General features: G+C 45.9%; 3 non-coding genes and 2 pseudogenes across 3 annotated transcripts; all 5 read left to right on the top strand.

Annotated features, from left to right (window-relative positions):
* Nucleotides 1–291: 291 nt before the first annotated feature.
* On the top strand, nt 292–495 carry LOC127642098 (uncharacterized; annotated as a pseudogene).
* Nucleotides 496–5,616: 5,121 nt separating this feature from the next.
* Nucleotides 5,617–5,838, top strand: LOC127642097 (uncharacterized; annotated as a pseudogene).
* Nucleotides 5,839–6,233: 395 nt separating this feature from the next.
* On the top strand, nt 6,234–6,397 carry LOC127642099 (U1 spliceosomal RNA). The gene has a single exon (XR_007970274.1). It is a non-coding gene; the product is annotated as a U1 spliceosomal RNA (small nuclear RNA).
* A 3,331-nt stretch (nt 6,398–9,728) lies between these two features.
* LOC127642101 (U2 spliceosomal RNA) lies at nt 9,729–9,919 on the top strand. The gene has a single exon (XR_007970276.1). It is a non-coding gene; the product is annotated as a U2 spliceosomal RNA (small nuclear RNA).
* Nucleotides 9,920–10,314: 395 nt separating this feature from the next.
* On the top strand, nt 10,315–10,478 carry LOC127642096 (U1 spliceosomal RNA). Its single transcript, XR_007970273.1, has one exon. It is a non-coding gene; the product is annotated as a U1 spliceosomal RNA (small nuclear RNA).
* The last annotated feature ends 811 nt before the right edge of the window (nt 10,479–11,289 follow it).

The raw sequence follows: 11,289 nt of genomic DNA, 5'->3' as shown, positions 1-11,289 counted from the left end.
TGGCCTCCACACGGGGTTTCGACCAACGGCACTCCAGCGGCCTTCGAGCTGAGAGAAAGACATCAATAAAGTATCATTTGATCGTTTTTTGGTGGGAACAATGCTTTGCTTGTTACGCTGAAAAGTGTTGCACGCTGATATTGCATCGTGGAGTGGCATGGTCCATTTTGTTTGGTCCCGCACTGGTCAAACCGTCCATGTCTACTTGATAGTTTGTGACCTTTGACGCTCTCACCATGACCTCATCTCGCTTTTCCGTTTCCGGCCGTCCTCTCACAGAGTGATTACGGCATTGCTTCTCGGCCTTTTGGCTAAGATCAAGTGTAGTATCTGTTCTTATCGGGCACTATGCTGGAAGAGGAGGCGACGACGCCGGCCAGAATGGTGCGGTTGAGGAATACGGTGCGGATGTCTGTGAAAGAGGATGCAGCTGCAACGGTCAAAGAACGCTTTGGAAGAGATTTTGTTGTGTTGGAATTGTTAAAAGAAATCTTCAAGATCCCAGCTACTGCGGTTTTCTGTCTGCAAGATTTTGCCACGGTAGGATTTTTTGATTTGACCTTTTTTGGCTTAAAAGACTGTGTTGCATTTTATGAGGCCTGGGAAAAAAAGAAAGAACATGCATATCTGCAAGGTTTGCACCTACAGCCGGTGTTCACCCAGGATTTTCTCCCCTGGCGGTGCATGTGTATAATCCCTTTGTGGAGGACGGAGGCGTGATGGCCTTTCTCACTCGGTATTGCGAGGCTGTCAGAGGAGGAGAGCGGCTGAGGGACAGGCATGGAATATGGAATGGGAAGAGACGATTTCTCGTTAGGTTGAAGACGATGGGAGGAAGCATCATACATCCTCCTGGAAGTTTTTCCATTGGGCCAAACCGTGGCTTCCTTCATTACCCCGGGCAGCCTATGTATTGTCGGAGGTGTGGAGGACAGGGGCACATTAAGTCAAGCTGCCCGGGTCTTCGCTGCCGTTTTTGCAGCATGACTGACCATAGCTCTGCAGAATGCAAGGCTCCAAAAAGATGCAGCCTGTGTGGAAGTGAAGAACACCTGTATAGAGGGTGCCCGCAGAGGAAAAGGACTTTTGCAAGTCTCTTTAGGGAGGACGATGCTCTGCAGGTGGAGTCTGGTACTTTGCTGGCGGACCCTGAGGAAGCTTCTAGGAGTTCAGTTGGAAGCCTGCAGGGTCAACCACTGGAGGCAGAGGAAATGTTGATCTCGCTGGAGGAGCAGCAGCAGAGTGACTCGAAGGGAGATTTGGAGGAGGAAGATGAGGGGAGCGCTACACAGCAAGGCCCACTCAAAACAGTCATCAATCAGTTATCCCCATCACAGGAGTGGTCAGAGATTGATGTGACAGAGATAATTAACGAAGGCCCTATGAGAACCAAAGTCAGAGAGCAAGGGAAGGACTGCCCCGATCGGAAACAAGTGCTGAGAGAGAGAAGGAAAGTTGGGGAAAAAGAGCACATTCAGGATACGAAGGAAGAGGAAGCATCTACGTCCCAGTACTGGTCAGACTTTGATATCAGCGAGCTCCTTACAGGTGCAATGGAGGGTAGGGGGCAACATATACAGGCCACTACACAGGAGAACACCAGTGGAAGATCTCGAGCGGGAGAGCAGCAAAGACTTTCAGGGTCACTGAGCTTAAGCCGCCGCAAAGCCTCGAGCCTGGACGGTGGCCCGGGGGTCAAGTGTAGTAGGACAATGACTGTTATGGGGTCAGTGACTGAGGACAAGGAACTGGGGGAGGGCAATGCCTCATGGGGGGACAGAATGGAAAAGGAGGAGGAAGGAGAGGCGGGTATTTTAGACTCAGGGGGGTGGACGCAGGTGGTAGAGAGGAGGGCAAAAGGCAGGCAGGGAGGGAAGGGGATGGAAAATAGTCTCCTAGAGTAGTTAATGAGGGGGGTAAACATGAGGAGAGACAGGGGGTCAGGGGAGAGGGGCACTGAGGGGGGAGCGGGTGAGAATGGGGGGACTAACTGGCTGAGGGTGGCCACTTTAAATGTGAGAGGAATTAGGATGCCTAGGAAAAGAGCGGCTATGTTCCTGTCTGTCAGATCCTTGCCTCTCGATGTTTTATTCCTCCAAGAATGCCATCTGAAACAAGAAAGGGATAAGTCATGGTTTTCAGAGGGGTGGGATGCAGGTCCACTAGAATGGGGAGTGGGAGATGGGAGGGCGGATGGGGTGGGCATTCTGTTCTTTTCCTGGGAATTTGAGGTGGAAACTACTAGCTTTCCGGTCCCAGGGAGGGTGTTGGTTGTAGACGTGAGGTGGAGGGGGGTAGCGCTCCGGTTAATAAATGTATACGGGCCGAGTAAGCTGGCAGAAAGGGAAGGGTTTTTGGGGGCCATAGCCCCGATTCTGTTTACAAACCGCAGGGTGGTCTTTGGGGGAGACTTTAACGTCTCTCTGGGAGAGGGGGGAGAACTTGCACAATTAGTTGCAAGCTTCTCTCTCCAAGACTCCTTCAGGGCATCGGGGGAAGATGTGAGGGAATACACATGGCAGAATAGCAGAGGGGCAGCTTCAAGACTGGATTACTTATTCTTCCCAGCCAGAGTACAGCTGAGCAGATATACCCACTTGCCCATGTGGCTCTCAGATCATTGCATGGTAGGAGTGTGGGCAAATTTGGGTGGAGGGGTAAGGAGAGGCGAGAGGAAGTGGAAATTTAACACTACAAATCTTAAAAATAAAGTGTTTTTGGAAGCTCTTGGGAGGTTGTATGAGGGGTGGAGGAATCTGCGTGGTCTCTTCGAGTCACACGGAGCATGGTGGGAGGGGGTGAAGGAAAGAGTGGCTGTCTTCTGCAGCTGCTGGGGAAGAGCTAGAGCCGAGCAAAGGCGAGCACGAGTGCAGAGCTTGTCATTAGAGCTGCAAGAGCTATGGGGTACAGGTAGTTTGGTTACAAGTGAGGGATGGGAGAGGGCCAGGCTATTGCAGGAGTCTCTGGGGAGGTCTACCTGGAGGAGGCAGAGGGAGTCCTGTTGCAATCGGGGTCAGGAAGAGGGTCTTAGATGAAAGACCGACAAGGTTCTTCTTCACCACAGTTAGGGACCGCCAGCGACATGCGATCATCGAGGGCCTACAGGCTGAAGGGGGGGTGGTCACTCAGACAGATAAGATGTTACAGATGGCAGCTGCATTTTATAAAAAGCTCTTCAGTGACAGGGCGCCTCCAATTTTAGAGGTAGAAGAGTTTTGAAAAACCTGGGTGTGGGCTTATGTAGGAGGGATCGGGAGGACTTGGAAGCGCCGATAACCTGCAGGGAGGTTGAGGAAGCAGTGAGTTCTCTTAAGGGAGGTAAGGCGCCAGGGGTAGATGGCCTTCCTATAGAGTTCTATAAGGCCTTTCTCCCCCAGCTAAAGGAGGACCTAGTTAGGGTGTATCAGGAGGGCCTGGAGGAGGGGCGCTTGCCTCCCTCTATGAGAACAGGGCTGGTGACCCTGTTATATAAAAAAGGGCCCAAGGAGAACCTGGCGAACTGGAGGCCCATCACCATCCTGGCAGTCGATTATAAAATACTGGCTAAGGCATTGACCTTACGTTTAGGGAGGGTGATAGGATCGGTAATCCATTCAGACCAGACTTGTGGGGTACCGGGTAGAACGGGGACTCTGAATTTGGCACTGACCAGAGACTGTGTTTGCTGGGTGGAGCAACGTAACCTGCCTTTAGCACTCTTGAGCATTGACCAAGAAAAGGCCTTTGACAGAGTGAGCCACAGATTTCTGGCCACAGTTTTGGAGCGACTGAACTTTGGGTCGGGCTTCAGGGCCTGGGTAAGGTTGCTTTATGAGGGAGCATTTAGTAGAGTAGGGGTGAACGGCTGTCTCTCTGAACCAGTGAGGCAACTAGGGGGGGTGAGACAGGGGTGCCCTCTGTCGCCTCTACTGTACATTCTGGCGATCGAGCCCCTGGCAGCAGCCCTGCGCTCTGAACCTTCTTTGATGGGGTTGCACCTGCCTGGGTGCAAAGGGGAGGGTGTAAAAGTGGCCCTGTATGCGGATGACATGACCCTCTTCCTGACCTCCGATAGGGACTTTGAGGTAGCCAGTAACACAATACTGAGGTTCAGCAGGGCAACGGGTGCCAAGGTGAATGTGGAAAAATCCTCTGTCATGTTCGCAGGAAGATGGCGGGGTAGGGTGGAGGCCCCTGGGGGTTTTAGCCTTTGCCCTGATGGTCTCAAGATACTAGGGGTGTTTTTCTACAGGGAAAACAGTGCCCAGGCCAATTGGGAGAACAGAGTGAGGAAGGTGAAAGGGAAGCTGACGAGATGGAGGGGAAGAGAACTGTCATTATGGGGTAGGGTAGAGGTAGTAAGGACAGATCTCCTCCCATGCCTGAACCATCTGGCCTACATCTACCCGGCTCCACCACGGTATGAGAAGGAATTGGAGAAGTTGATCTTCTCATTTGTATGGAGGAGTGGGGTGGAGTTGGTGGCTAGGGCCCAGATGTGCAGGCATCTGAGGAACGGGGGGAGAGGGGTGCCTTGCATCCCTCTGAGAGGTATTGCACTTATTGCATCCTTCGCAGCTAAGTTGGTGGTAGAATGTGAGGAGCACAGGGCACACCTTCTGGCAAGGTTCTGGCTGGGCTTCCCTCTGAGGAGACTGACTCTTTGGAGCAGCATGAGGCCGTGGTCCATAGAGAGGCCAGAGCATTATCAGAAGGTGGCGACTTGGATAGCACAAAACAGGTGGTGTCTGGACCAATCTGTAATTCTTGACCACCGGCAAGTCTACGACAGGCTGAGAGATGAGATGGTTGAAAGAGCCTCATATAGTCGGCCTTCTAATGACATAGAGTGGGTGACTCTGCAAGAATCGTATCTGGTAGGGGCCTGTAAAGACCTAAACTGGCTGGCAGCCTTAGGACGCCTGCCGGTGAGAGAGCGCCTCTACAGGCATGGACAAAGTGGTGTACCGCTGTGCCCAGTTGGCTGCAATGAGGAGGAGACCATCTCGCATGCCCTCTGGTCTTGCCCAGGGGCAGTCGCTATGTGGGGGATGGTCAGGGACTGGTGGGAGGAATGGGGGGTCCTGAGCTGACAAGAGAGCTGGTGCTTTATGGGCAGGGGTTGGGCAGTATAGGAAAAGAAAAGAGGAGGGTAGTGTGGGGAGTAATATCTGAAGGGAAAAGAGCTCTGTGGGAATGGAGGGGGGTTGCTTGAGAAAGAAAGTGTGCCGCATAGCACCATACAAGGTGTTTTGCTGGCTGCTGGGGAGGATAAGGAAGGAAGTGCAAGTTTTAAGGAGGGCTTTGGTGAAGAGAGAACTGTTAGGGTATGGAGAGGGTTACCGAGAGTGGGAGTGGGTTGAAAGGGAGGAGCGATTGGGCACGTGAGGGGGACTTTGGTAGCTGTTAGGGGTCAGGTATATTAGGGAATATCTGTATGCACTTTTGTTATTGAAGGGATTGATTCACAAACATGTACATGTATCTTGTTTTTTGGGGGGCGGGTTGTTGAAGAAAGAATGTATGTATGAAATCGTAATGAGGGAATGTTGCTTAATGTTTTATATACAGTATATTTATATTTGTGTGTTTACATATAGTTAAACATGGGGGGATCTATGTAATTTGGGGACTATGACCTTTTTTCTTTGTTTGAGCTGTGTAACATAAGATCTGCCTAGTGAAGGAATAAAAAAAAAAAAAAAATCTGTTCTTATCAGTTTAATATCTGATACGTCCCCTATCCGGGGACCATATATTAAATGGATTTTTGGGCCTGGGAGATGGAAGAGGGGCTTGCTCCGTCCACTCTACGTATCGACTTGGTATTGCAGTATTTCCAGGCACGGTGCGCTTCCCTTTCGGGGGATCAACATTTGTTATGAAAGACAGAGATCTTTGTTCATTAATTCAATAAGCGTCTGAGAGCGGGCAAATAAGGAATCTTTACTTTAGCTCTTGTTCAGGTGTGTGATTGCGTGTCCGTGAACGAAACGCCGACTCGTCGGCCGAAAGCGAATGGTATAGTGCTGTTGTCGTTCACTCCTGAGACCACAAACTGTCACAAGGCAGAGAACTAATACACAGACTTGGTAGCAATAAAAGTTGGGGTTTAAAGTTTGTGTACACGCCTGTTTAATTGCAAAGCGCATTCATGCACTAGGAGTTGTGGATGATTTGTTTGTGTATGAGGACAACGTTGGTATGAATGGTAAAGAGGAGAATGGGCCCTCTGCCCCAAAAACCTTGCACTTATACTTACCTGGTAGGGGAGACACTATGATCATGAAGGTGGTTCACCCAGGGTGAGGCTCGGACATTGCACTTGGGTTGTGCTGACCCTTGCGAATTCCCCAAATGTGGGAATCTCGACTGCATAATTTCTGGTAGTGGGGGACTGCGTCCGCGCTCTCCCCTGGTCATTCGTTTAAAAAAAGAAAACTATCTCTGTTGTGTTTGTCGGGCGTGCTCTCAATTGAGGTGCTTCCCATAAACGCCAACCTGATCATTCGTTTTGAACTGTTTAGATTTTAAGATAGCATTAAACAATGTTGAAAGGCTCGCTTTCTTTTATACAATATTTTGAATCCTAAGCAATGGTCCTGTTTATTTCTCATTTGCATCTCCATCTATAGAAACGGAATCCTCACTTAACGTGAACACGTTCAAAAACACGTTTAAATATTGTAACATTCGTATGCATGTCCCTCCGTTGAAAAGAAAGCCTTGCGTTGTCACTGATCATTTCAACGTAAGAAACATACACGTTAAAGTTCAATGATGCTATCTTTAAAAACCCCACAAGATGAAGGAAGACATGCTGACAACGGATTCTGCTTTCCCTCCAATTTTACTGATGTTAAGTTTAGTGGAAAATTCAGTCAATTAACAATTATATGAAAGCACAGGGAGGAAACAGAAGATGGACATATAAATACTGGGTTAAAAAAAACTAAATGCCAGGATGTGCTTACATGTGAAAGGGATATTTCCAAAATAAAAATAAAAATAAAAAAAGAAAGCATTTATAATCAGTTGAGCTTTTCCCATTAAAGCTGAGGGTAAAACAGTTATTTAACATATTGTCATTATTATTATTATTATTCATAAATGGCAACTCGACTTTGGTTGATTATTTTATGACTGAATTTTGTTTAACGAATAATGTAAGTGTCGACAACACTAATGACAAATTCTCTTAAAAGAAGAATTTTCTAATTTGCTGTCAATTCCATCACAAACTCTATACCACTAAGTATTTCAATAAATATATGTAACAGGAACTAAATGGTTTACCACCGATGACATATTTTCATGAATAATGTGAAAACAGTATAGATTAAATGTTAAATATCTCTTAGAGCAGACTCCTATTTTTCTGAACTTTGAAACTGGAATTTCTGTTACACAAGTTGAATTTTCTTGCGCTGTATCAAACTAAGACAAAGACCACACGGCATCCTCCGAGCTCACAAATAGAAATGAAGCGCTGTATCAAACTAAGACAAAGGAAATTTGGCGTTCAGCGATCCGACAGAGATAGAAATAAAGAACCGTATCTGCTACTGAAGTGGACGCCATCACCTAAACACGCAGGATTTCCTACTTGCTCACAAAGGATTTCGTCTTCACTTCAAGCTCACTGTTCAGTGTAAGAGAAAAGCGAGATTAGCCTGAATTATTAAAAGTACAGAGCCAAAGTTAAACTTTGGACCCAATGGATCCGAAAAAGAAAAGAAAAGAAAAAAGCCACGATTTGCGTTCATAAGAGAATAAAAAGGTCTGTCTGGCCGCCGCGTTTGATTAGCTATTCTGAAACAAGAGACTTCAGCGTTGTAAGCCCGTTTATCGGTCCAATGACGGTCTCAATAATACGGGTGAAGGTCTCTGCGCGTTACAATCTTTCTTGTACGCAACACAACAATATTAAATGAAATACATTTTCTCTTATGTATTATCTCGTTATTTCATCTGACTCCATAAATGAAAAAGGTTTTTAATGATATCTGAGTATCATTAAAAGTGAGCGAATGTTTGATTATTCCTTTAACTCCTTTAATTATATTTTACCCGTTTAGATTAAGAAACTATGTCGCTTTGAGGTCCTCGCGTGTTTTTCTCTACACCGCGGGTCTCACGATCACAAGCGGCCAGTATTGGATCATCAAACAGAGGTAATTGCTATATACCTGAGATCGGTCACGTTCACGTATACACAATCAAATATACTTCAGTATAGCCCCATGGAATTGCATACACTTGAATGTAACTTAACGTTTTCTTCAGTAGAGGTCACAGATGTAAGTTGACCAACATAACTTCTCTTATAATAGCTTTGGATTGGCCATGCGTGGTTTCCCACGTACACTTATCTGGAGAAACATCAAATTAAAACAGAGGTAAGACACCCAGATTTAGATTGGTCAAGCAGCGTTTGCTGCTCTAAACGGAAATTCCCTTTTTGTCTTTGCAAACCAAGTACACTTGAATCAATGCCAAATATTAGTCGTCACTAATCTGACGCAGACTTGCGGTAACATACGAATCGTTTAATCTGTTTGGGAAACACAATGTCAGAGTCAGTCAGAATAAAATCAAATGTTGACAATTTATTGACCAGGTAACATAATCAATTCATCAATTCCAATTAGACATTGATAAGTCAAAGTTAGACATTTTATCAAAACATAAGAAATACGAATTGCAATCACCTGAAATAAACTACAAACAGTAAACTGTTTGGGATCGTCTGATTACAGAGAGCCCTGAGCAATGTGTCGCCTCTCCTTAAATACCCAGATAATTCAACATGCTTACCAAATGGTGGTGTCTGTCATTATAATTAGATTTTGGTCCCCTGTTGAGGGGTTCCTGTAGATTAACATACAGGAGGTATGGAGGATCTGGGGAGGGCACACCTTTAAGGGGCACACCAAATTTCACATATTGTATAACTTCTTTTAGCTTTTCATTATGGCTGGGAGGATGAGACCAGTTTACCAGGCGCACTGAGAGACTTTAAATGATACCAAACATGTTATAGTTACTTTTTGTACACACTTCACATTGCATAGGTTTTTAGTGAGCTTTAAGTGAGGAGGAGGAGTAAGATGAAGATACTTTAGAAGGGAGGTGTTAGCTGCACAGTATGTTGCATCTCGGATGTTGCTGTTACATCTGCGAGAGAGAGTTCAGATGTTAATTCTCATGAGAGCCTTTTGTTTTCTCGAGGAGTAGCCCAAACTCACTGGCACCCGCCTTACAGCGTCCTTCACTGCGACCTAGAAACAAAGCTAGGTGTGGTGTCAGCGTTGGTTGGGCACACATTGACAATGCATACACATTGTTCCCTTTTACACGAAAAGCCAATGTGTAATATAACATTGCGAAGGGCACACAAAAATATAGCAGAAGAAAACATACATCCCAAATGTTCACATGTGAGTAGAAAGATCAGTTTGGCCTCCACACGGGGTTTCGGCCAACGGCACTCCAGCGGCCTTCGAGCTGAGAGAAAGACATCAATAAAGTATCATTTGATCGTTTTTGGTGGGAACAATGCTTTGCTTGTTACGCTGAAAAGTGTTGCGCGCTAATATTGCATCGTGGAGTGGCATGGTCCATTTTGTTTGGTCCCGCACTGGTCAAACCGTCCATGTCTACTTGATAGTTTGTGACCTTTGACGCTCTCACCGTGACCTCATCTCGCTTTTCCGTTTCCGGCCGTCCTCTCACAGAGTGATTACGGCATCGCTTCTCGGCCTTTTGGCTAAGATCAAGTGTAGTATCTGTTCTTATCAGTTTAATATCTGATACGTTCCCTATCCGGGGACCATATATTGAATGGATTTTTGGGCCTGGGAGATGGAAGAGGGGCTTGCTCCGTCCACTCTACGTATCGACTTGGTATTGCAGTATTTCCAGGCACGGTGCGCTTCCCTTTCGGGGGATCAACATTTGTTATGAAAGGCAGAGATCTTTGTTGATTAATTCAATAAGCGTCTGAGAGCGGGCAAATGAGGAATCTTTACTTTAGCTCTTGTTCAGGTGTGTGATTGCGTGTCCGTGAACGAACCGCCGACTCGTCGGCCGAAAGCGAATGGTATAGTGCTGTTGTCGTTCGCTCCTGAGACCACAAACTGTCACAAGGCAGAGAACTAATACACAGACTTGGTAGCAATAAAAGTTGGGGTTTAAAGTTTGTGTACACGCCTGTTTAATTGCAAAGCGCATTCATGCACTAGGAGTTGTGGATGAATTGTTTGTGTATGAGGACAACGTTGGTATGAATGGTAAAGAGGAGAATGGGCCCTCTGCCCCAAAACCCTTGCACTTATACTTACCTGGTAGGGGAGACACTATGATCATGAAGGTGGTTCACCCAGGGTGAGGCTCGGCCATTGCACTTCGGTTGTGCTGACCCTTGCGAATTCCCCAAATGTGGGAATCTCGACTGCATAATTTCTGGTAGTGAGGGACTGCGTCCGCGCTCTCCCTGGTCATTCGTTTAAAAAAAAACTATCTCTGTTGTGTTTGTCGGGCGTGCTCTCAATTAAGGTGCTTCCCATAAACGCCAACCTGATCATTCGTTTTGCACTGTTTAGATTTTAAGACAGCATTAAACAATGTTTGAAAGGCTCACTTACTATGTAATATGCTTGAATCTGAGCATATAGTCTTGTTTATTTGCTCGAGATTGCATCGATGCACATCATGTAGCATAGCAGCCAATCAGCGTTCGCTGATCGTGACACGCATGCAAACATCACGCTTACAGTGCTCTGTGTGACAGTTGATGCATGTCGCTTCTGTTGAAAGAAGCACTAACGCTGTCACTGATCATTTGCAGCTGTAAGATAACATTTTACGTTGTTAAGTTCAATGGATGCTATGCTTCAAAATGCCACAAGATGAAGGAAGACATGCTATAACGGTTCTGATTTCTCGCAATCATACTGATGTTAAGTTCTAGACCTGGTCAATATTCAGTCAATTAGCAGTTATATGACAAGCACAGGAGGATACAGAAGATGGACATATAAATACTAGGAGTTAAAACAAGACTTTGTAACGCCATGTTGTGCTTACATATGATAGTGATATTTACTAAGATAAACATATAGATAATAAACTAAGTATATTATCATCAGTGTCAGCTATTTCCCATTAAAGCTGAGGGTAAAACAGTTATTTAACATATTGTCATTATTATTATTATTATTCATAAACGGCAACTCGACTGTGGTTGATTATTTTATGACTGAATTTTGTTTAACGAATAATGCAAGTGTCGACAACACTAATGACATT

Source organism: Xyrauchen texanus, unplaced genomic scaffold (assembly GCF_025860055.1).
Source record: "Xyrauchen texanus isolate HMW12.3.18 unplaced genomic scaffold, RBS_HiC_50CHRs HiC_scaffold_375, whole genome shotgun sequence".
NCBI classification, from domain to species: domain Eukaryota; kingdom Metazoa; phylum Chordata; class Actinopteri; order Cypriniformes; family Catostomidae; genus Xyrauchen; species Xyrauchen texanus.
Note: the sequence above shows the minus strand (reverse complement) of the source record. Positions and strands in the feature narration are given on the sequence as shown.